Raw genomic sequence first — 26,621 nt, forward strand, 5'->3', positions numbered from 1 at the left:
AAAGACATCCCTTGCTCCTGGGTAAGAAGAACCAATATAGTGAAAATGGCCATACTTCCAAAACTGCTATATAGATTCAATACAACCCCAATTGAAATTCCAGCAGCATATTTCACAACACTTGAGAAAACAATTCAAAAATTCACTTGGAACCAGAAGGGACCTAGAATAGCAAAAGCAACAAAGACAAGGTAGAGGGTATCACAATCCCCAACTTGAAACTATACTACAAAGCTACTGTGATAAAACCAGCATGGTACTGGCAAAAAAACAGACCTGAGGATCAATGGAATAGATTAGAAAATGCAGAAACAACTCCAGACACACTCAGCCACCTCAACTTTCACAAAAGCACCAAACACCCTCATAGGAAGAAAGATAGCCTCTTTAATAAATGGTGTTGGAAAAACTGGATTTCAACCTGCCAAAGATTAAAACTACACCCATATCTTTCACCATGCACTAAACCAAAGTCAAAGTAGATCAAAGATCTAAATATTAAAACAGAAACACTAAACTTGCTGGAAGATAGGTTAGGTAGAACCCTTGAATACATTGGCATAGGAAAAGACTCTATGAACAAAACTAGCACAAAGAATCAACAACTGGGATCTCATCTTATTAAAAAGTTTCTGTACTACAAGAGAAACCACCAACAGAGCTAAGAGACAACCTACAATGTGGGAAAAAAATTTTTACCAGCTGTACCTCAGACAAAGGACTACTATCTAGAATATATAAAGAACTTTAAAAAAACAGAGCCGCCCAAATTTAAAGTCCCAATTCAAAATGGGCATCTGAAATGAACAGACATTTCTCAGACAAAGAAGTAGAACTAGCAAATAAACATATGAAAAAATGTTCAACATTACTGGTCATTCAAGAGATGCAGATGAAAACAATGCTGAGATTCCATCTTACTCCAAAAACAATGGCTGCTATCCAGAAATCAACCAATAACAAATGCTGGTGGAGCTGTGGGGAGAAAGGAACCCTTCTCCATTGTTGGTGGGAGTGCAGACTGGTGCAACCTCTGTGGAAATTATATGGAGATACCTCAAAAAATTTGTATTAGAGGTCCCATTTGACCCAGCTATTCCCCTGCTAGGTATCTTTCCAAAAGAATTAAAAGAATCATACCACAGTGATATATGTGCACCCATGTTTATAGCGGAACAATTTGTAATAGCTAAATCTTGGAAACAGCCCAAATGCCCATCAACTGGTGACTGGATAAAGAAAATGTGCTTTTTTAAAAATATAAAATGGAGTATTACTCAGTCATAAATAATTAGAAACTAGAGACATTTATAGCGACATGGATGGACATTGAGGTCATACTCTTAAGTGAAATAAATAGGACACACATGTGTAAATACCAAATAGTTTCTCTGGTGTGAGAAACTGAAAGTGTAAATGAGGATCAAAATGTGGAATAGACAATGTGAAATAGGGCAAAAAGTTCCAAAGGGGAAGGGAAGGGGAAATTGGAGCGGCTGGGGAAGGGAAAGAAGGGAAAAGAATAAATATGAGGAAAGGAAAAAAGGGGAACAAAGTCTTTGTAAATAGGGAGGGGTGGAGGGGTTGTAGGGACGTCAGGGGAATGAGGAAAAAAATAACAACCAAAATGTATCATGTAAAGTTAAAAATTTCCAATGATGAATGTATATTTTATACCTAAAATGTACCAATAAACTTAGTGAAAAAAGTAAGAAGGCTAGAGCCAGTTTAAGGGTCCAAGGTTTATGTAAGTAATTCACATTCACTGGGGATTTAGCCCAATGGTTCCTTCGCCTGCCTTGCAAGTGCAAGGTCCTGAGTTTGATCCCCGGTACCAAAAAAAAAAAGTAATTCACATTTGTCAGGGCAGCAACAGCAGAGAGAAAGTCCTGGACTTTTAGCACTGGGAGACTCTTGGCACTAATCTTAGTCTACTCGTTAGAAGAGGATTTTGAAAATTATATAAACCAATATTTTCCAATATTTTTGAATGTGAAGATCTCTTCTTTTTTCTTCTGGTATAACATTTAAGTCTTTATTTTTGCTAATTATAAAATATTCCATGTACACTATAAGAAAGCCAAGCATTATCAAAGACTATACATGAAAATACAACTCTCCCTCACTTCTACACTCAGCCCAAATGGAGTCACTCCCTATAGATAGCCTCAGTTAACATTTTAGTGAATGTCACTACAAGATTTTAGTGTTACATGTAAAGCATTTACATAAATAGGATTAAATTTTACATGGTGTTGTGCAAGCTACTTTGCAAGAGAGAATTGTACAGGAAGAGAACTCCAGAAGTCTGCAGAGTTCCCCCGTCAAATGTTCAGTTGATCATTCATTAGCCCAAGCGTATGAAAATTTGCTAGGATAGAGGCTGAACTGCAATACTGTTTAAAAATATAGTGGCTTAAATAATATAGAATTTTTATTTCTGTGTCAGTCAGCTTTCCATTGCTGTGAACAAAAATACCTAAGATAAACAACCTAAAAGGAGAAAAGGTTTATTTTGACTCAGTCTCAGAGGTTTCCACTCATGAATGACTGGTGCTGCTGTTTGGGGTCCTGTAGTGAAGCAGAGCATCATGGGGTAGTACCTGATGGAGCAAAGCTACTCACATCATGGCAGACGAGAACAAAGACAGAGGAAGGGGCCTAAGTTGCAGCGTCCACTTCAAAGACCCCAACTTCCTTCCACTAGTCCCGCCTCCAAACATTCCGACACTTCCCAATAGTCCCACCAGCTTGGGACCACACCTTTAATATATGGTTTTGGGGGGACATTTAAGATCCAAATCATAATAATTTTCTTTTTATAAAACAATCCAGACAGGTGAGCAGCGCAGATTGGTGGTTCAGTGGAGCAGGGATCCAGACTTCACGCCATCCCCAATATACTGCCCTCAGTTGTATGGCCAAAGGTGGTCCACCCTGTGAGAAGGAGGAAGGCAAAGGATAAGGTGTGTTTCTTTCAAGGGCATGACCTAAAATTTACATGCAAAACTTCCAGTCATGTCCTGTTAGCTAAAACCAGGTCACATGGCCACAATTTACAACAAGGGAAGCTAAAAACTAGTCTTTAACTGTCTTTAAACCATGGGCTCAATTGACACACTACTACAGATAAAGGGAAGAGAAAACTATTGGGGAAATAATTAACAGTTTGTGCTAAAGTAAGTGTGTGATTGAGTTAAAACTAAAAGAGGAAAACCACATTAGATTAAGAGTATGAAACTGGGACCGTAGTCCTAACTCAGTATCGTACACTATGATTAAGCCAAACATCTGTTCAGCCCATGCTTCATCTGTACTACATTTACTATGAGATCTTAGTAACTCTTCTAAATTGTCCCTGAGTAGAGGAAAGAGAGATCCTAAAGACCTAGTTTCATCTTCAAAGTCCTGTTCTTTACTACACAGTGTGACCCTTTGAGGAGTTATCGCCCTTATGCTTACCAAGACCAGGGTACTGCTGTGGAGTCCAATCCCATTTTTTAGTCAGAAGCAGAATTACCCTGATCTGAGTGGATAAAATGAATGATTTTTTTTTCTTTTTTTCTTTTTACCCATACCGGGGATCTAACTCAGAACCTTGTGTTTGTGAGGCAGGCCTGGCATCACTGAGCTAAATCCCTGGCCCTAAAATGAACGATTTTGATGCCATCACCAGGATTTTCCTTGCAGAAATTCCAGTGCATGATACTAGGGGTGGGAGCGTGGGGAGCTGCATTATTTATGCAGCAATCTAAGCTAGTATAGCAGTGAAAATAATTACCCTTCTCGATGTGTAAATAAGCTCTTTTTCTTCATGTTAGCCTAATTTTGAAGGGAAAAGAAGTTAATTTTATTTAACAAAAGTTAATGCTACTAATTAAACATTTATTCTATTTTCATATGCTGACATACATTTGCTTAAAGATATAACCAGATCTACAGAGGATATAACAAAAGCTGTGTTTTGCTACATGGAGACCACAAACAATCTCAGGAATTAATCCAAAATTGGCTGAGATGTTTAATCTGTGTTCTTGAGTATATCCAATTTCTTCTAAAGTCTTATAATATACAAATGATTGATTTTGCCAGTAAAATGTAATTTAATCCTTATTTAAATTTCTAGCAACTAATGTAAATCAGATAATCCATTAAATAATTTTAAAACATCATGTTTTCCAAAGTTTATTCTTATACATTAACTAATTTTAATCTCCCAGAAATTCTTAAGGAAAAGTTATTTTTCTCTTATCAGTGATTAAGTTTTGGATCTTATTAAACACATTCATAATAATAATAGCTTAAGTTCTATCTTATCCCCTACTATGGGCCAGGCACAATGAGTTAATAAAATGCTGCCAGGGATGAACCAGGAAATTGATAGATTTCAGAGCTACAGGACACTATAAGGCAGAGAATTCATTTGCCAAGACAAATTTACCTCACTTGTTCTGTTGATGAGCATGTAAGGAGCATTTAAAACGTTAAAAATAAATATCAACAATTTCCCAAAATATATTGCATTACATATAAATTAACAGCATATTAATGTATTTTATATAAATATAGTACATATGAATTATGGAAGAGAAAGATTATTGATTCAGTAATCAGAGATGGTCTGTAGATTAAATTTCTCTTAAAACACATACTTATTCCTGAATATTGGGAATATGACATTCTTGCAGTCACACAAGATGAGGTTATTGATAATCTAACTCACTGTAGGTGCTCTAACAGGAAGAACAGGAAAAGTAACTTGACAAACACAGAAAAGCCTTACAATTCTTCAGCTAAAAGTATGCATAAGACATCATGAAACTTCTGTCATGAAAAACCGATTTTTGTAAGTATGAACTATTCTTGTAAGTAAATTGCCCATTCAAATTAACTAGCATTAATTTGAAAATGTCTTACAGTGTTCTTTTAAGGAATTAAGGAGGAAATTTGGAGACTTGGTGCCAGAATTCTTATTTTATATTTTACTTTTGTGTTATTTTTCTTGATTTTTGTATTAGGAGTGGATTGATGGGTTAGGATGGGGAACTAAGTTTGTTTACCTCTAATGGTATCCTCCATTAATATTAAGTTTTTCAAAACTAAGTATCATTTCATTCCCCTCATTATTAAATTCAATTCCATAAAATTCATTATCTTTTTGTGCTTATCTAAAAATATTGTTTGCTTCTTTATTAAAAGAGATAGTTACAAAAGCTGAGATAATATTAGAGGATACTTGCAAAATATTTGTACAGCAGGAACTTCTTTCATATCAAGAGGCATTTAGTGGGTGAACTTGAGAAAGTTCTATCTTCCAGAAACAGCTTTTTGGGTCCCAAGTCCTCACATTTAGCTTCTTGATGTCAATATAATTTACACAACACCCAGAAATCTGATAATAATTTGCATTTGGGGTTTGTGTGTGTATTGTTGTTTTTCTTACCCTGTACAATTCTGGGAAAGATACTGAATTTATGCTGTGCGTGCTCCAACAAAACTATTCATGAACATCAAAAAATTTTAATTCTTGTAAGCAGCTTGATTGAGATAATAGTCACGTATCATACAATTGACCAGACATTGTAAAATGGAAAGTTCAGTGCTGTTAGTATATCACAGATGCATGAAACATCAACACTGTCAATCTTAGAACATTTAATCATCGTGAAAGAAAACCCCACCCTTCAGCTCTTACTTTATTCTCCCACAGCCTCTCTACCCCTAAATAATCACGAATATGCTGTCTTTCTAGCTTCCCTATCATGGACTTTCATATGAATGAAGAATAATCTATAGCTATGACTCAGCAGAAGTCACAGAATATATGCTTCTTTCACTTAGCATAGTGTTTTCAAGATTCATCTACGTTATCGCATGTATAAGTACTTCGTTGCCTTTCATGGCCAAATCAAGTTCCATTATGGTAATATGCCACATTTTGTTTATTCACTTGTGTACTGGTGGGTAGACAGGTTGTTTCAATCTTCTACTCTGAATAATGCTGCCGTAGACAGTCATGTGTAAATTCTTATTTGAACATAGGTTTTCTATGTTCTGTGTTTCTATGTTACACGTTTCTACCAGACTGTGTTTTGAAGAGGTTGCACCATTTTCACTGCTACCAGCACTCTGTGAGGGTTTTGGTTTCTCTGAATCTTACCTGGATTAAACTTTGAACAGTACTGCTTTGCTGTAGATGGTGGACTAAGTGAGAGGGGAAGGTGACATTCTGATGACACAGTAGGGATTAAGGTAGCCCCAAACCTACCTTCCAATTTCTTCTATGTGAGAGAAAATCAACCTGTCTCACTGAATCCATTACCATCTTGGATAATAAGGCAGCCTCACACCATTCCTAACTCCTGCAGTACTCTTAGTACACCTCGGATTTGGGACATTCTCAAAATTCATCAAATTGAGGACCTAAGGATTTTCTCCCCTACAAAGAAGTTTGTCATCCTATTGTACTCTAGAAAATGTACCTTATTTCTTTCCTAATTCTAGATCTCATCCTAGGTAATCATTCTTCTTAGATACTGTTTCAGTTTCTCACTCACACCCTGTGGCTGACCAGCAGGACAGAAGTAATCTGATATCCAGAAACAGTTGAAGTGTGATACATGGAGCACATTTTTAAATGGAAAGAAAAGTACTCATCATGATGATGTAGAATAAGCAGGAGTTTATTGTTTCCATCCTCAAATATTATCCTAAGGGTTAGGAGAAGATTAAGAATAATGAAAAGTTGTTAACATTTCTCTTAAATTTTCTGACAGGTCAGGAAATTGTGTTGTCCTGCTATCTGGACAGTGCTTGTGTCACACATTTGTTCACTTTTAGACACCATCTTTGAAACCACATTTAGCCCTTGTGACAAGTTGTTGGACTCACAGACTAGTTTTTCACCTTGGCCTTTAGAAGGGCAAAAAAGACACCTAAAAGTTATATAATCCAACTTTCCTTCTCATTTCCTTCAATGCTTGCGTTCCAATTAACTTCATGTTGAAGGGACATTTTGAACACACCTTCCACTGGCTTTCTTGTAACAAGTGTAAATGTCTTCCTCAAAAGCAACCTTGGATAAACAGGATCTCAGATATATTTTCCTGCAAGTAGCAAATCACTACTGAGAGGAATGAGAATATTATAGTAAGAAAAACGTTTTTTGAAGGAATCTTTTTTCTCAATGTGTCAATTAACTGATCAATATTGTCAGTTATTGATATATGATGGTAGAAAAATAACTTTTTAAAACCCCATTTTATCTTGAGATAAAGTGTTGTCTCTTGGTTCAAACAATCCGAGGTTTAAACTCCTGCTTGGGAATCTCTTTATGGCACTCTGGGCAGTGTCTTCACCTGTGAAACAGGAGAAGCAATTTTACCTACAATATTAGGTTTCTGTAAGAAATGTGAAGTATACAAAATACGCCAGTCACCCCATTCGTGTGAGGCGTGGATGTCATTACTCAGCTACGTTTCATTTCACCCTGCTCAACTGTTTCAACTAGTGACTGTTCAATGGATTTATCTGCAAATATATAATATAACCAAGGATGCACACTGGGATCTCATTTCAGCACAAATAATATTAGGAAGCAGTTATATGAACAGTTTTTCTTCCTGTGATCTGCAAAATCCTCCCGAAACAAGTGTTTGGAGTGGTGACAAAGGATACAAAGAGACCGCTGTGTCAATAACAAGCATAAGAGATGTAGGGTAATGGATAGGAAAATATATTCACTCACACATACACAGTTCTTCTTAAAGTACCATCTTTCACCCTTAAGGTTAAACTTAAATTTCAGGTGCAGGCCCTCTGTAACTTTTCTGGGCGTTGAAGACCTGACATTTCTTGTCCTTTATAGCTCTGAAACCTAAGGTGGAGGCAAGCAGCAGACACCACTCACTGCCCAGCGGGAAGCATGAGGAGGTTCCCACCTGTAGCCAGGTCATTGTGACGCAAAGGATATGGACACGTGGAACACCTTGGGGACAGCAGGGGCGGCGTCACCGGGGCCGCAGATCTGAGCGGGGACACCCCAGGAGACGGAGGTCAAGGAAAGACCCTTGGGAGTGGAGCCCCCGAGGCCTGGCGGTGAAGGGAGGGCAGATCCGAGCCGGGGACACCCCAGGAAACGAGGGTCAAGGAAACACCCCTGGAAGTGCAGCCTCCGAGGCCCGGCGGGGAAGGGAGGGCGCCCGCTCCCCGCCGGCAGCTGCGCTGCGCTGCGGCGCGCAGGGCTCCTCTGCTGCGATTCCGGCTGCGGCGGCGGCCGTGCAGGAAGGGCCGGTTCCTGTGCTCCCCCGCCCCTTCCCTCTGCCGCGGACGCTGACGTCGGATGAGGGACCTGCAGGGACGCTCCGACCGCGGCCCCGAGCCTCCTGGACGCCGGGGCTCCGAGGTACCTGTCCTCCGGGGCCCGGGCCGGGGCCGGGGCGCGGAGGAGGGAGGCAGCGGGCGGGCTGCGGCTGCGGCGGGAGACGCCCAGCTGCGGGCGGTGGGAGCGGCGGCCAGGGCCGCCCCTCTGCGCTCAGAGAGCGGCAGGTGACAGGCGGGTCGCCAGCTCCGGCCCCGGATCCCTACCCGGGAACCGCGCGAGCCCTTCCCCTCCCCCGCTCCTCCCTCTGGCCTGCGGGCTTCGCGCCGGGGAGCGCGTATGGGCCCCGGGAGCGGGAGGGGAGCCCCGCGCTCTGGCCGCCTCTCGCGCTGGACCCCCTGCCGCCGGCATCCGCATCCACTCCCGCCCACCCGCGCCGAGCCCGGCGTCCCGGGTGCCTCCGGACAGGGACTCCGTCCAGGGCTGACTTGTTGACAAGTTCACCTGCCGCGGTGTCGGGGGTCTGCTTTCTACGGTCGGTCTTTGGCAGAGGCCAAGCGCAAATGGTATCTTTTATAAGCACTCGTGCCCGCAGGCCCGAGCTTGGTCCCTAAGGACTGCTGCTCACCAGTCTCGGGCCAGGCGGGCAGGAGTCCCTAAGCAGGCCAGATTCCAGGCCAGCTTCTAGCAAACCCTGGCGTGCCTATTTCCCTTGGGTACTGCTGACTCCGCCTTTCCTCCTCCTCCGCTTGTGCAGCTCCTGCTTCCTTTAGAAACGGACACATCCTGTTATACGTCTGCCTTCCCCGGAGCGGCTGCCCGTTAACCTCTCCCACTGCCTCTGTTTGGAGTACTCCAAAGCCCTTCAACTTCTCTTTGTGGGCGTCAGAGTACCGCGTCCACACTCTGGCGAAAGGCAGAGGCAAGGTTTAGAACAAGAACAGTGTTCTCTGCTTTTAGATTGCATGTTTTAAAAAATCAGCCAAGAAGGGGTGTTGTGCTTGAACCTGAGTGGGAATCTTAGTAAACAAGATGTGGGTAACTATTAAAATAATCAGACCCTAAAACGTACAGATGGCTTGAGAATGACCGTTAAGGTTTTAAAAATTATGACTCATTGCAAACATGTTCCTTTCTGTATATTTCAGCAGAGCCTGTAGAAAATTCTCAAACTGGTTTCTGTGTGGCCCTCTGGTTTAGGGTTGAGATCTATTTAGCTGGGAAGTGGAGCGGGAAATGCTAATTAGTTTGAAATAAGCACTCCAGACTCAGTTTCTTACCTTCTGCTTATTTCATGCACAAAGCTTCTAAAATGGCTTTTTAATGAGTTTCCAAACCAGAGAGTTTCTTTTTTAGGTTTCAGTTTGTATTTTTGAAACATCTTATGTAGAGTATACCATAGGGATGAAACTAATTTGTAATCCTTAGTAGTTCAAATATGTAGACATATTTTTTTTAATTGCAGGAGTTGTTGCTTTCTAATTGTATGTTTTGTATTACATTGGTAAATAATTGTACTGTTATGAAAGAAGAATCTTTAGGAAACTTAATCGTGGAGAGATTAAACAACTGAACCTGGATTCTCCCCAAAGGATCATGAATGTAGAGACACTGGCTGGTAATTGCTTGGGTGGTTTGTTTTGTAGCCGGAAGTACCCCCCTCCCCATTTGGTGCGCTTGAGTGTGTCTGCTTTCTCTTAGCATCTTTTTATTGTGCAGCTCTCTTCACCTCACCCTTATGAAAAGTACAGAAAATTTTGTTACTCAAAGAAAACCTTAAAATTGCTGCATTTTCAAGGCACTTAACTAAACAGTACGTTTATTCAGGCATACACAGTTTCATCAGGTAGGCAGGTATGACAGCTATGACATGGCAGAGTAGGGAAAACCTGTGTCTGGTGTGAACTCTAAGATTACAGAAGCCTCATAAAGGAGAGGGCATACAACTTGAGAGGCCATGGGATAGAGAAGATGTTTTCCTCTTTACTGGTTGAGACTGACAGCTAGAAACCTGAAGGTAGGTACCAGCACTGATGATCAGCTCACTGGTCACTAGTGTTCTTAATTCTGTCTACATTATCAGCTTTAGAGGACCTATGGTCAAAGATCCTATCAGCATGTTTTAGTAGCAACCTTATCCCCCCCCCCCACACCCATCTAGAATCCGTCTCAACCCTAAACTTAGTGATAAAGGGGAAACATTTTCCTCTTATTTTTCATATTTCATTCCACAATTGCACCTAGCACCATGAGGACTACAGGGAACACCACTGGAACAGGATAAGAAGCCCAGCCACAACACCTGTCTAGCCATGTGACTTTCAACAGGTTACCTAAGCTCTTTAGTCACTTAACTCACTATTTCTTTGTCTCTGGAATGGGAATATCCACTTTGTGCAGTTAGGGTGGGGATTAGAGATAACATACAAAATGTTTTGTACAGTGTCAGGTTAAAACAGTAGCAACAAATTATTCTTTCACATGTGAAATATGGGTGTGCTATCTGTATCTGAAGAGGATGCTGTGCTTTACCTATGATAGGAAATGTGTTCCAGTTTGGTCTTGAGTGGTCCAGGTGGGTTTGCACCCATACTTAGAGCCTGGGCTTTATAGAAAATACCATCTGAAGTTGAGGGATATGATCTCTGATCCAGCAACAAAACACAGCTTATTTGTTCCAGTGGGAATAGATCTTCCAAGCCTCTGCCACTCAGATGTTGTCCATAAACCAGCACCGAGTTTCCCCTGGGTGCTTGTGAGAAATGCAGACTCTTGGCCTGATTGCTGCTGCCCTGAATTTTAACAAGACACCATGTGTGCCTTACAGTTTGAGAATCATTGCTGTTAATTGGTATTTCTGAAAAGTTGGTGTCTCATAGAATCATTTGGGGGCTTGTTAAATCTGAATTCCCAGCTTGGCTGTCCCCATCTGCCATTGACAGTTTAGGTAGTTCTGATGCTCAGGGTTTTCCTCTACTATTTGACAAACATTGCCTTAGTACACAGCCCTGCAATGGGCATCTAACTTCTTCCTTAACAAAGCATTGGGCAAATATGATCAACCCCCTTTGAGGTAAATAAATATTATAATATCCATCTATCTGACAAGAAAAGTAAGATTACAAACAATATTACAACATGGATAATGCCCATGGTAGAACTGCATTGGAACCTCTGTACCTCCTAGTTGACCATGCTTTCTCTACTCCCACATTGAAGTTAACATAGGTTTGTTCTTAGGTTTGTTTGAAGTCCATATGTAACTTTCACAAATACCAGTGAGTCTGACCAGGGCAAGGAGGACTATACATGATAGAGCATTTTCTGCATGCTTTTACAGATGAGCCTTCCTTCAGTGTGACTGTAAGCCAGTTACTTAGGATTACTGATTTTAAGCTTCATGGTAGAATAGATAGGATGTCACCCTGGGGATGTGTTGAGGGTAGAGTGATGTAAGTGAAGCATAGGCCTCAGTGTCTGAGAAGTGGGAGTTCTTCAGTTAATGGTAACTGCTTGTTCCAGTGTAAACCTAATGGGAGAGAATGAGGTTAGAAGTTGCTGGGAAAATGATGCACTGTATTGCTCATGAAGAGAATTGCCACTCTCTCCTGCTAAGTCAGATGACATCATTCAGGAGTAAATTTGACCAAATTAGAAATGCAGGTTACTTTATTCAGCATTCAACATGTATTTATATATTTACCTTGTGCCATGCACTGTGGTAAGTAGTTGGAATCCTAAAACAAGACCCACACCCTACCCTGCTCTGGAAGAGCTTACAGCTTAGGAAAGGAGAAAAACATCAGTTTAACCTTTCACCTTAACCTTTCAGCAAAAGCATTGTGGTAGTAAAGAGGGACAGAGGTGAGTGGGGGGTATGAATCTCATGGCTGGGGCTCCTCACCCGTGCCAGAGAGGGGGCCAAGAAAACTGATAATGATCATGAAAGAGATAGCTGTTAAGTTGAGCCTTGAAGGACCAATAAGAATTAGGCAGGTGGGTAATGATTGGTAGTGGGGAGAGGGTCCTACCAGAGAATCCAGAGTATAAATGTGCAGAAGTAAGAAGAGAACACAGGCAAACAGTTCTTATGTCTGGACCCTGATGTACATCTATGTCCTGTATAAACTGTGTAGCCTCCAGCAAGTTTGATCATCTGCGAGTTGGAAGAATTAAGTGCATTGATTGGTGTAAACACGGGACTGATTCCGATTATGTGACAGCTGGCTGTGGAAGTGGTGGTGGTATCGGTGGGAAATAGGAGACTGATATTAACAGGGCGTTAGAAAACATCGCAGGGATCAATGTTAGGGTATCTTTAGCAGAAAATTCATAAAATAAAAAGAGAGTGACTAAACAACTGAATGTAATAGAGTACTATGGAGTAAAAATCACAAAGTATATGCGTTGAGTGATGGAACCACTGAATATATAAATAATAATTTTTAATCTTGACAGTCCAGATTTAAGAGGACAAAGGTCTTCTCATTCCAGGTGTGGAGAGTATGTGTACTAAAGTGAGTCTACAATATTCCACCTGCTTTCTAAGAACACACACATTGAAATCCACCCATTCCCTCCCATCACCACGTCACTCACTGTCACTTCTCTGTCCCAGAATAGAGCGGAGACAACAGTGTCTAAAACCTGATGGTACTTAGAGGAAACCCAGTTGTCCATGTGATACTTTCAGGGCAAGCATCCTTAGCCAGAGAATAAGGAGCTAATTTTGACAGATGGTGTCCTGCTGCCTATTGGTAAGACCATCAGCAAAGGCAGGTTTCGTTGTATATAGTAGCTTCATGACGACAGTGAACTTGGGACTAACACAGTACCAGAGCCTGTGGTTGGGTGAGACTGCCTTCATAGAAATATAGCCCATTAACCCACCTCCTTTCATCTCAGAGTAGAGCAGAGTGGTTAAAAACAGGAGCTCTGGAATTAAAAGCAGTCTTGCATTTACTAGTTGTTGGCTTTAGACAAATTACTTCACCTTTATTATTATCTTTCCCTTCTCTCATCTGCAAAATGGGCTGATATCCCTGTAATAGTGTTGTGGAGATGAAATAATGGAGTTAAGTGCTTCATGCAGGTAATGTGCTCAATAAGTGGCAACCCAGGATTCTTGCCCTTTGTCCAGCACATACTTACTAAACACTTACTGCGTTTCAGGTGTTGTGTTTAGTATAAAGAAGCAAAGGTGAACTTTCGGATCTCTGTTCTGAAGGGACTTGCAGTCTGGTGCAGGTGATGCAGATGAAATTACTCTGGAGAGTAAGAGCAATGCAGTTTCATTGCCAGCACAGAGTAGTTACTGTAATTCTTCAATAAGGCCAGGAATGAGACTGCTGGAGGAGTGAGGGTGAAGAGCCAGTATGGGGTTGAAAAGGCTAAGGTGTGACAGTAAGAGGTGACATTTTAGGAGCATCTTGCAGTAACTAGTAAACTGGTCAGCTGGACAGAGGAGGGGAGGGCATTCCAAGTGGAAAGCATCATCCCAGAACTGTGCAGTGACAGAGTCTAATCAGTAAAGCTCTAGCTTTCTGAAACAACTAAAAGAAGTATTTGTCTGTGAGGCCTAGTAACACTGGGGAGGCAAGCGCCAGAATATGAGGGAGCTGGTGTTTTTTGCTAAGAAGTTTAGAATTTCCGTAGTGGCAAGGTGTCATAGTTACTTAATTCTCATTGCTGAGACAAAAACCCAGCACTGAAAGTTAAAGGAGGAAAGGTTTACTGAGATCACAGTTTGTAGAGGTTTCAGTACATATTTGCTGGCTCTAAGGCAGAGTGGCACATGGCAGAAATGCATCGTAGAGGAAAAACAGTTCATGGTGCCCACAAGGTAGGAAAAGCAACAAGGGGCCTTAGCAGCTTTTTTCTGTCCTTTTTATACTCTGTCAAGGCTACTCAGATTTGGGTGGTGCCAAACCAATCAGTGGACTGATTTAGTAATCACACGCCATTAATCCCAGCATTGTACCATGAATCAATCACACAATCTAGATCCAGCTATCTCTGAAAAAGACTCCATGAGGCTTTGGGGGGACATCTAGACACAAGCCATAACACAAGATAAATGATTAGAGCATTTTGAGCAGGACAGCATAGTAATCAAACATACATTTTACAGTAGCAGTGGAGCCCATAGTATAAAAGATGGGGGTGAGCAGTTACAAGGAAAGGATTGCCTTACAAGCTTAGACTGAGTCCCCTCTGTGAAGATGGAGAGAAGATGCATCTCATTGCATTTTAGAAGGAAGAATGGAGAAAATTGGAGACGGCTATAAGAGATGAGATCAAAGTCCAGTTCTTAATTTAGGCCACTCTGTGGCCTGGTAATAACTGTAAGGATTAGGGGATAGAAATGGAGAGAGAAACATTTACTTTTAGATGTTCTGAATTTGAGGAGGCTATGGAACATCAAGGTGAAGATTTCAATCTAAAGATGGAGGTGTGGACTTGTGCTCTGGAGAGATGTTTAATTTTGGAAGCCATTGGGATTTACCTGGTGGTTGAAGTATGAAAGTATACTGAAATCACCTAGAGAGCAAGTAAAGCATTTCAAAGACAGCCAAGGTTGAAAACATATAAATCACTGATACTTGCTAGGTGGACAGAGGAAGAGGAGCTAACAAAGAAACATGGAGAGTGTTTCCTGAGAAATCAAGAAAGGGAAAATTTTGAGAAGGGGAAATGGAGCATGGTCAAAGGTCAAATGTGATGAGGACTGGAGTTAGGCCTCTAATGAAAGGCTTTCTCTGCTGCGATGGAGAAAACAACCATTGTGGGCTTGAAAGGAAGCTGGTTCCACCTCACTCCAGAAAGAATGGCTGCTATCATGAAATCAACCAATAACAAATGCTGGCGGGGCTGTGGGGAAAGAGGAACCCTGCTCCACTGCTGGTGGGAGTGTAGACTGCTGCAACCACTGTGGAAATCAGTATGGAGATACCTCAAAGAACTAGGACTGGAAGTCCCATTTGACCCAGCTATTCCCCTGTTGGGTAGCTTTCCCAAAGAATTAAAAGAATCATACCACAGTGATATATGTGCACCCATGTTCATAGCAGCACAGTTTGTGATAGCTAAAACTCGGAAACACCCCAAATGCCCACCAACTGGAGACTGGATAAAGAAAATGTGTTTTTTTTTATAAAATGGAGTACTACTCAGCCATAAAAAATGAGAAATTAGAGATATTTATAGCTAAGTGGATGCACATTGAGGTGATACTCTTAAGTGAAATAAATAGGACACACTTGAATAAATACCGAATCATTTCTCTGGTGTGAGAAACTGAAAGTGTAAATAAGGACTAAAATGTATAAAGGTAATATGAAATAGGAAGGAAAGGGGCAAAGGGGAAGGAAGTGGGAGGGCTAGGGGAAAGGATAGAAGGGAATGGGATTAATATGAGAAAATGGAAAAATAGGAACAACATCTTTGTAAATAGGAATGGAGAGGTTGAAGGGAGGGCTGGGCAAGGGTGGAAAATAAGAACCAAGAGAGACTATGTAAAGGTGCAAATTTCCAATGATGAATGTCATTATATTGTATACCTAAAAGGTACCAATGATTAGAATGAATAATCGATAGTGCAAAATAGGAAGAAAAGGTCCAAAGGGGTAGGGGTAGTGGGAGGGGCAGGGGAAAGGAAAGAAGGGAAAGGAAAAATGCTGAGAAATGGAAAAAATGGAAATAAAGTCTTTGTAAATAGGGAAGGGTGGAGGGGGTGAAGGGAGGGCTAGGAGTGGGGAAAAAATAAGAACCAAGACACATCATGTAAAGGTACAATTCCCAATGAGAAGTGTAATTGTGTTGTATACCTACAATGTACCAATAAAAGAATTTAATCCAAAAAAAAAAAGAAAGGAAGCTGCTTGAAGAGAAGGAAGAGGATAGTAAGTGGAGGGAGGGAGAGGTTGAAGAGTGTGGGCTGAGAGCAGAAGGCAAGGAGAGTGGATTAACTTGAAGGAAAAGGAATCATAGGTTGATTAAGGTGAAGAGGGGCTAAAGGGTGAGAATTGCCCCTCCTAAAGTGTAACAGGCAACAGCTGTGCTTATGATCATGGTTCTGGATATTTCTAAAGAAAAGAACAGTGGTACACAGAGAGTAAGCCATGAAAGTAGGTGTCCAGTGCCAGTCCAAAGCCATGGTTCCCAGAGTGTATGAGGAGGCAGACTGGTTCCCATCACCCAGGGGAACTTTCTCCCACTCAGCTGATGCTGTACCCTAAAGGCCAGGAATGTATATTCACTCATCTAATGCTTCCTCCTAGGTGTTGCCATATGCGGCATTGACATCAGCGTGAAGCATATAAATGCTGCTCTAGTGCCAAGCTACTCCCTCTCTTTCTGCTTCCTGCTTCTTCTCTTTCTGACCTAAGGCTCCATGCCTTCCTGCAACTTCCTGATTTTTCTACCTGGGCCACCCTACCAGGTGGATACCCAGGGACCTTGTTTCCTGATCCCCATCAAAACAACCTGTCTTACGCTTTATGAGCTGTGGGTTTTGCTGCTATTTAATCCCATAATCTTAGTTCCAGAGAAAGTAGAGAAACCATGGAAAGGGGATCCTCTGTTCTCAGATGACACCAACTAGATGACCCCGTAGATTAAAGGCTGGCTGTGTTAGTTGGGGAAAACAGGAAAATAGTGGGTTTTTTCCCTTTCTTTCCGCTTCCTTTGATTGTTGACTCTCAGATCCTTTTCTTGCTCCTCTGTGGACTGGCTTCATTCCTTGTTTACCAGCCAGCCCAGACTCATACGGAACAAGGAAGATCCCGAAACATGTTATTTCCAGAGGAAGGAGCTGTGGTGATTTGTTTACAGGACTTGTGCACAACAGTGACATTTTATAAACCTCATGCTAGTGTCTGTTTATTTCAGTAATTTAAAACCAATGAAACAAGGTTTATTCTGTGCCTTGGGGAAATTTCCTTCTCTTGAGGCTCAATTCCCCTTTACCATGAAAAGAGAAGGTTGAACCCAGGAAATCTCAGCTAAAAGATCCTATGGAGTCATAAGAAATAGCTTGATCATCTCTTTAAGAGGCTTCAATTATGAATTTAACCTTAATGAATGAGAATATTGCCTTCCTAATCATCCTTTGATGGGCAATTTTAAATACTTGTGGCGCCTACATTCACATTGAAGTTCTTCCTTCACACTGTATTATTAACCATTCTATTTATATATGAAGTATACATATAGATTTCATCTACAAGTACTTATATATTTATATGTTTATATTTGTGTATATATTATAGGTATTTTGAAAGAGAGACAGAGAATCAGATTGTCCTCTTCACATATGATGATCTTATAGTAATCCATCTACTCCAATTATCATTCACATGAATCTGATTTGAAACAAATAGTACCTTTTGAACATGGATTTGGACCTTTTAAAACAACTTACTGTGATAATGTGTCTATTTATATATGAAGTATACATATAGATTTCATCTACAAGTACTTATATATTTATATGTTTATATTTGTGTATATATTATAGATATTTTGAAAGAGAGACAGAATCAGATTGTCCTCTTCATATCTGATGATCTTATAGTAATCCATCTACTCCAATTAGCATTCACATGAATCTGATTTGAAACAAATAGTACATTTTGAACATGGATTTGGATCTTTTAAAATAACTTACTGTGATAATGTGAAGTGCAACTATTTTGTATGTTTTTTTGGTATATATAAAATTAATTTTAGATTATAATACATATAGTTTTTGTTTTGTAGTGCTATCTAAATCTGGGCACAAAACTAACTAAAGGTATCTGTATCTGGTACAGAATATTAGTGACAAAAATTATGGAATTACTTTCTGGCTTTTTGCTCATTTGCTTAGTGCTTTAGACCAAAGCTGTCTGAGAAAAATATGGCAGCTATATATGTAATTTAAAACATCCTAGTTGCAGTAAGATATTTTTATTTTAAAATGGTAAAAACAAAGAGGTGAAATTAATTTGTTAATTGATTTTATTTAAAGCAATATATTGCAAACATTACTTCAACATAAAATAGGAAAAGAAATACATAATAAGCAAAACAATTAAATATAAAATACAATGTGTAATATAATCTACATGTAAATGTAACATTAATATGGCTATATAAAATTTAAATGTATGTGAATCTATTAACTGAGTTATAAGTAGTTTATATATAAGTATAAATAAATATAAAATATAGTTATTAATGAGATATTTTATATTATTTTGGTTGCCAATTCTTTGAAATCTACTGTAGAGTACTTCTGAATTCAGATTAGCCATTATATTTCAAGCATTCAGTAGCCTCATATAGTCATATTGGACAGTGTAGTCTTAAATGATAAAATTAACTTAGGTTATTCTTCCATAAAAAAATTTAGACTTGGTGTCATTTTTAAAGTAACATAGTTAAGCATTCCAAGTTTTATAATTGGATCTCAATTGAAGTGTTATTTACAGATAGCATTTAGTTCTGTCCTTTAATAATACTCTGAGCTGACAGTTAAAGCGGATAATATTTTTTTACAGAAGTTAATTGAGACCTTTGTCTAACTAGGGTGTACCTTTATTCTTCACCTTTTGAAGTTGGGCTCTTAGAGAAAAGGCCACCATAAATATGGATTTTTTAAATGTATGCTACATTTGAAAGTTATAAAATCAAAGGTGAATATAATTTATACAGCAAGTTTTTAAAAAATAATTGCTCTTTTCTTTAGGAAAGACAACTTATTTGTTCTTTTACTATTTCTAGTCTTCCAATTCATTTTACATGATTAGCTCTTGTAGATTTCCTTCAGATTTGTCGTGTGCAAATGTCTCTCTATTATAGCTGCTGTGGTTTTTACTGTAGCACAAAATTTATCCCATCATCCTTTAAAAGCAGTGCTAATTAATGTTTATTTCCCAGCATTTCTCTTTGTGAACTTGACTCTGAACCTGATTGTGGACAAGTTGTGTCCGTTTTTAGGACCCCAATGTTCTCATCTTTAAAGGGGAGGATGTTGAGTTTCTTATCCCTAAGCTTTCTGTCAGATATAAATGTCTTTGAAAGTAATTAAAATTAGATACATACAGTAGTTTTTTGACTGAGGGTTTCCTACATGTCAGCTAGCCTAGTCTACTGCTTTTTAGATGAGCAAAGTGAAGCAGAAAGGTGAAGTTACTTAGAGGAGGTAAAAGCATGCTGTGGTCATGGATATACCAGCTTTTACTTATGTTGAGGAGTTTAGGAATGTAATTTTAATAGGTTCATTAAGGCATTAACTTTAATTACTGCCTGTACATAACACCTGAGTTCTGTTTAAGTGTAGATAAAATGATCATTTGAAAATATGTGAACATCCCAAGTCATTAACATAAAAAGCAAATTTTAGCAGTAACTTGCATCTGTAAGACTTAAAACTCATCCATCTTTTAGCTACCTTAATATGGTCAGAATTCTGTTTTCCTCTTGTAAGATTTTCTGACTCACAAATTTAAGCCATGATCCTGCTTCACATTTACTTGTGAATATATGAAATGTCAAAAATCATTTGTAGGAAAAAAAAATAAATTAAAAAAAAATCATTTGTAGGAGACAGACTAGAAATAGAATCTGTTGGCATGCTCAAGTATCCTTAACCGTATAATAACCTGAAGGAACAGTTGTATGATTGCTGATAGGAAAAAAAATTAGTTTAAATCACCTTACATTAATATTTAGCTTTCCATAAGATGGGAGGCTAATTCATCTACTTATCCTGCATGGGAGTCTCTCGCTCAACTACATGAAGATATCATCTGATGAATCAAGATATAAAAATAATAAATGCTGTTAATTATGCCTGAGGAAAATGTTCCAGTTTTTTCACAGTTTCTACTGAAACTATTTAAATATACTCAAAACACACTTTTCATAAGAAATTATAAAAATCACAAAATTGACATAAGAGAAAGTGACTAGAGATAAACATCCAGAGAAAAACAGATGAAAATATGCTCCACCAAAAGAAGCAGTACAGATAGTTAAGACAAATTCCTATTTTTTTCTGTTCTTAAGCAAGCTGTGGAATCAGCAGGAAGCACTCCCTGAAGCTGATAGGCATTGTGCCTCAGACTGCAGTCATCTTAGGATCACAGGTCCCCCTTCAAAAGGAAGGCACTTCACTCCATTGTTTCTCACCTCCTTTAAGCTCTAAATTATTACTTACATTCATTCTGAAGTTAGGCATCAGAGACATAAATACACAGACTGTCTGATTTGCAATAATTTGGAAGTAAAAAGCAGATCTAATAAACTGACTAGTAGATAAACATTTCTACTTCTCTGAAGTAAAGTACATTTAAAGTTTATAAAATGATTGCCTTACATTTAGCTTTCAGTGTTAGATATAATAATAAAAACTTTTCCAGATGAAGTTGATCTGTGAAGTAATGAGAAAATGAAACATGGAGAAGATGATATAAATTAATATTGTGCAATTGGAAGCTAAATCGAGACATGCCACAGCTTCCACCATTTGTGATGGATGACGGGAAGACTGACTCTCTAGAAAAGACAGGATGGAAAAGGTGCTCACTGCGGCAGCATGGAGTATCTCCCCTCTGGCGCCTGCTGAGGAAATCTAAATCCTGAGATGGTGCAGTGCTTTCTGTGACTGGCCCCTCTCTGTCCCGGTCACATCTCTTGGTTTGAAGTTACAGTAATGCACAACTGCTTATGGTTGGTTGCATGCACCACCATGCAGTTTTAGTGTGGAGAATTTGTTCTTTCTTTCCACCTAGAAATACTGTACCCACTAACTCCATGAAGCTATTGAGTATTAAATGCTGCTGGTCTGAATTGAGATTTACTGTAAGGATTAAATACACAACATTATTCAAACTTGGCACAAAAACATGAATGTAAAAATATACCATTAATAATTTTTATATTGATTACATGGAAATAATATTACAAATATATTGGGTTAAGTAAAATAGAAAATTAATTTCACTATTTTCACATGGCTATGAGATTATTTAACACTACATATGTAGCTCATGGTGTTTTTCTGTTGCACAGTGCTGATCTAGAGTACAAGTTCTTTGAGCCCAGGGACAGTGCCTCGTACACATTAATTAGGTCCTCCGTGCGTGCTTGATAAATGATTGTTAAACTAAAATGAAAGGATGAGGATTATGATAGTTTATTTAAATGGGGATTTTGACACGGTGGATTTGGAAATTGATAGAGCAAGACAGGATGAATTCTGTCAGGGAATATTAATATGGCTATTAATTGTCTCTGGTGTGTGAAGGTAAAATGTATACAGAGATTTAACCACTAACTCTGGCTGCCTTCTTGTGATGTGCTCAGATGTTCCCTAGAGTTGGGTGAATTTGGCCACCCATGATTCCATTGCCCTAATGCCATATATCCTAGCGGTTTGTTCAGGAAAGATCCATTTCCCTGTGTGCCATTTAGTTGTATTTCTTACACTTTATTTAAAAATCACTTGCAAATTTTGTTAGAAATACAGATTCCCAGACCCATTCCTAGAGAGTCTAGTTTAGTAGGAAGGGAAAGGGGCTCAGGAAATCTGCATGTTAATACATGGTTCCACTCCAGTGGCTTGTAAACAATATCTTGGGGAACACGAATGTGTGGCATCATAATCTGGGAATAGCCTGGAAGTCTAAGTAGAAGGAGCAGTGTGCTCAGTGGCTTTTGTTATTGATATAAAGAACTTAAATTGTTAGGGATTTTAATAATCCAAAAGTTAATCAAAAGGTCACAGTAAAGGAAACAATCAATAGCAAAAATCAAAGACAATCTATAGAGTGGGAAAAAATATTTGCAAACCATACACTGGATAAGAAGTTAATATATGGACTCTGTAAAGAACTCCTTCAACTCAATAACACAATAAATAACTTAATTTTAAAATGGGCAGGGGACTGGAATAGACATTTCTCCAAAGAAAATAAACATATGGCCAACAAACAGGAAAAGATATTCAACATCACTGACCGTCAAGAAAATGCAAATTAAAATTATAAGAAGTTATCATCTCACACCCATTGGGATAGCCACTATAAAAAGAAGATAAGCATTGGCAGAAGAAAATTGGAACCCTTGAATACTGTTGGTGAGATTGTAAAATGGTGCAGCCACTGTGGAAAACAGTATGGAGATTCCCCCAAAAATTAAAAATAGAACTGCCATATGGTCTAGAAACCCCACTCTTAGTTATATATTCAAAAGGAAGATCTCAAAAAATATTTGACACTTCTATTCATTGTATTCTATTCATAGCTATTCATAATGGCTAAATGTGGAAGCAACCCTAAATGTCCATTGATGTATGCTTAGATATAGAAAATATTATATGGAGTGGAATATGTTATATGCAGTTTTTATTTTATTTTAACTTTTTAATTCATTAAGTTTATTGGTACATTTTAGGTATACATTATGATCACATTCATCATTGGGAATTTGTACCTGTGCATGATATATCTTGGTTCTTGTTTTTTCCCATTCCTCTTCCCTCCCTTCCACCCCTCCCTATTTACAAAAGATTTGTTTCCATTTTTTCTTCTCTCATTTTTTCCCCTTCTTTCCTTTCCCTGACTTCCCCTCCCTAGTTCCCCTTACCCCTTGAACCTTTTCTTCCTATTTCACAATATCAATTATACATTTTGGTCCTCATTTACACTTTCAGTTTCTCACATCAGAGAAACAATTCGGCATTTACACATGTGTGTCCTATTTTTTTCACTTAAAAGTATGATCTCAAGGTCCATCCATTTAGCTATAAATGTCTTCGGTTTATTATTCTTTATGGTTGAGTAGTATGCCATTTTATTAAAAAAAAAAATCTTTATCCAGTCACCAGTTGATGGGGATTTGGGCTGTATCCAAGATTAAGCTGTTACAAACTGTGCCTATATGCAGCTTTTTAAAAACGAGAAAATCCTGTCATGCTACTACACAAGTGAACTTTCAGAACATTATACAAGGAGAATGAAACCAATTACAAAATACAGATACTGTATTTAAAGTCATCAAATTCATAGAACCAGAAAGTAGAATGGTGGTTGCCAAAGGCTGAGTTGCTGTTCAATGGGTGTAGCATTTCAATGATGCAAAAGTAAAACATTCTAGAGACCTTCGGTTAGCAATACTGTCCTGTATACTGAAAAATTGAGAGAAAAAACTCTGTTCCTTTACCTCAATCAACTGTTCCAATAGTTCACAGTGAAATCAAACTCAAGAAAAGTGTACAATAATTTCATTTCTTTTTGAACAAACTCTTTATGAGAAATTCTGTTGGAAAATTCGAGCTAAAGTAAACATGTGCTTGTAGTGAAGCTGTGTGAGTGTGAAAGGACTGGAAGCCATGGCCCTCCTAGTCACACTGAGTGGAGGGAACGATACTCATCCGAATGTCATTCCCGAAACCTCTTGTCTAAATACCTAATGCCCTCTGGGAGGACAAGAGATGTTGATTCTGGGATGCTGTCATTTCAGAGGCTCTGGATACTCTGAAAATTCCACATTCCTCTCTCTCATCCCCATGCCTGAAGCCTAGAATTTCAACATCTTAACTTAGTTCCCTAAAAACATTTTGTAAAAGTCTAGGAAATCTCCAGTCATTTTAGGAGCATGGTGGCCAATACCCTGTCTGAGACAGACAGTGATCAGATTGATTTTGTGGAGCACTAAGAAGCATTGGTATGCTGAGAGCTCACGGTTGCAGCTAGAGGTCCTGTCTGACCGCAAGTCATCTTCTTTACATAGTGAGCTCTGCACTTTTTCCAGAAACTGCTAGGCAACTGTGGGCTAAGATAGTGGCTGGGCAGGTTGGCTCTGCCCATGGGGCTGGCTAGGGAGGAGAGCAAACAGAGTAAAGGCATAAAGTGGCTCCTATAACTAAGGAAATGCTGACCTGACAAATATATATTTTCCTCCCTTATGCTTTTCTTGGTAGCTAGTTATAGCCTATCAGGTCTTTTTTGGTCTTTGTTTGGGCTTTTGTTTTGCTTTTGCACTGTGCTGTTCTTTTCTTTTTTAGTGCATTTAGTAATATAGAATAATGAGCTTCAATTTGGTATATTGGGATATACATGTAGTTTATTTTCACCCCCCCTTACCCCCAACTTCCTTTTCACTTTCATTACTCATCTTCAAAAATCTACCTTCTAGTTTCCCATCTTCCTCCTTTTTTTCTTTTTTTAAAGATTGTTCAAATAAGAGAAAACAAGTGCTGTTTACCTGGGTCTGGCTTATTTCACTCAACATCATGTCCTCCAGTTCTATCAGTTTTCTTGTAAATGACAGGATTTTATTCTTTATATCTAAATAATATTGCATTGTGTGTATACACCACATTCTACATACCCATTTAATTTTATGCTATTGTGAGTGGAACTGTAGACCTAATTTTGTTCCAGTGGATTCCTTATTGGTGTACAGGAAAGAAGTTGATTTTGTGCATTGATTTTATATCCTACTACCTTGCTGAATTTGTTTATTCTAGAATTCTTTTGTTGGAATTTATTGGGACTTCTAGGTAAAGGAGCATGTCATCGGCAAATAAGGATAGTTTGACTTCTTTCTGTCCGATATGTGTCCCTTTTATTCTTTTCTATTGTCTGATTGCTCTGGCTAAAGTTTTAAGTACTATATTGAATAGTGATGGCGATAGTGGAACCCTTGTCTTATTTCTTTAGAGAAAAAGTTTTCAGGTTTTCCTCTTTTAATATGGTGTTAGCAGCAGGATTGCTATAAATGACTTTTATCAGGTTGAGATAAAGTCCTTCTGTACTTATTTTCATCAGGATATTTATCATGAATGGATATTGGATTTTGTCCAAGACTTGCAACAATTGAATGACCACTTGATTTTTTTGTCACGATCATGTGATATATCACATGCATTGATTTGCATATGTTGAACCATCCTTGTATCCTTGTGAAGAAGCCTACTTGATCATGACCTTTTAATGATTTGTTGCATTCTGTTTGCCACTATCTCTTTGAGGAATTTTGCATCTATGTTCATTAAAGACATTGGCCTGTAGGTTTTTTGTTTTGTTTTGTTTTTTAGTTGAATCTTTGTCTGATTTTGGGAATCAAGGTAATGCTAGCTTCCAGGAATGAATTTGACATTATTCTTTCCCTCTCAGTTTCATTGAAGTGTTTGAGAAGTATTGGTATTGCTAGATCTTCCCTGAATTTTTGGTAGAATTCAGTGGTAAAACCACTAGTTGGTAGGTTTTTATTACTGCCTCACTTTCATTGCCTGTTATTGGATTATTCAGAGTTTTTGTATCTTCTTGTTTCAATTTTGATAATTCATATGTATCTAGGAATCTATCCATTTCTTATGGATTCTCCAATTCATTAGAATACAAGTTTTCAAAATTGTTACAAATACATTTGATCTTAGCTAAAAGGGTGAGAAGTGATCAAAATTATTACAAATAATCTTCTGGATTTTGGTGGTGTCCATTGCGATATCACCTTTTCATTTCTACTTGCATTGATATGGGTCTTTTCTTGCCTTCTTTTGGTAAGATTGGTAAGGAATTGTGTATTTTGGTTTTTCTTTGACTCATTACTTTGTATTTTTTATAGTCTCAAATTCATTAGTTTCTGCTCTGATCTATAATTTCCTTTCTCACACAAGCTCTTGGATTTGGTTTGTTCTTGTTTTCTAGGACCTTGAGGTGCATAATTAAGTTATTTATTTGGGCTCACTCTTTTTCTACAGCAGTAGGCACTCTTGGACTGCTTTTATTGTATCCTTTTGGTTCTGTTATGTTGTCCTGGCATTATCATTTGATTCTAGGCACTGTTTAATATCTCCCTTAATTTCTTTTGTGATGTATTGAATACTCAAAACTGTATTACTATATCACCATGTGTGCATAATTTCTGTGGTTTCTTTAATGAGTGATCTCTAGTTTCATTGGACTACGATCTGATAAGTGCATTGGAGAATTTCAATTATTTTGTATTTATTTTAGCATCCTTTGTGGACCACTACATGGTCTATTTTGGAGAAGATTCTATATCCTGCTAAGAAAAATGTTTATTCTGATGGTGGAAGTGGAATACTCTGTAGATATCTATTAAATCCATTTGTTTGAGGCTGTGATTCAACTCTGATATTTCTTTGTTGATTTTTTGTTTAGTTGACCTATCTGTGATATTGAGGTTTCCTACTAAAATTGTGTTGATGTTTATCTTATTTTTATGTCCAGTAGTGTTTGCTTTATGAACTTGGATGTGCTGCTGTTTGGTGCATATATATTTATAA

At 38.6% G+C, this 26,621-nt stretch overlaps 1 protein-coding gene and 1 long non-coding RNA gene across 7 annotated transcripts in view; one reads left to right on the forward strand and one right to left on the reverse strand.

The window, feature by feature from the left end:
* Positions 1 to 1,427: 1,427 nt before the first annotated feature.
* Positions 1,428 to 9,147, reverse strand: LOC147829654 (uncharacterized). The gene is made up of 3 exons (XR_015448745.1): positions 8,949 to 9,147; positions 3,782 to 3,822; positions 1,428 to 2,937 (listed from the first exon to the last, which is right to left on the reverse strand). It is a non-coding gene; the product is annotated as an uncharacterized LOC147829654 (long non-coding RNA).
* Ica1 (islet cell autoantigen 1) overlaps positions 7,976 to 26,621 on the forward strand; it is a 156,121-nt gene continuing 137,475 nt past the window's right edge. For 4 of the 6 annotated variants that reach the window (XM_013078877.3, XM_013078879.3, XM_013078878.3 and 1 more), the window contains exon 1: positions 7,976 to 8,404. The gene's annotated coding sequence lies outside the window, so the exon portion shown is untranslated. The remainder of the gene's footprint in view (positions 8,405 to 26,621) is intronic. The other 2 variants (XM_087204671.1, XM_021242890.2) reach the window with 2 other exon arrangements.

The sequence above is a fragment of the Heterocephalus glaber genome, unplaced genomic scaffold (assembly GCF_053883595.1).
Source record: "Heterocephalus glaber isolate CG9 unplaced genomic scaffold, H.glaber_assembly_v1.0 deba00000546, whole genome shotgun sequence".
NCBI classification, from domain to species: domain Eukaryota; kingdom Metazoa; phylum Chordata; class Mammalia; order Rodentia; family Bathyergidae; genus Heterocephalus; species Heterocephalus glaber.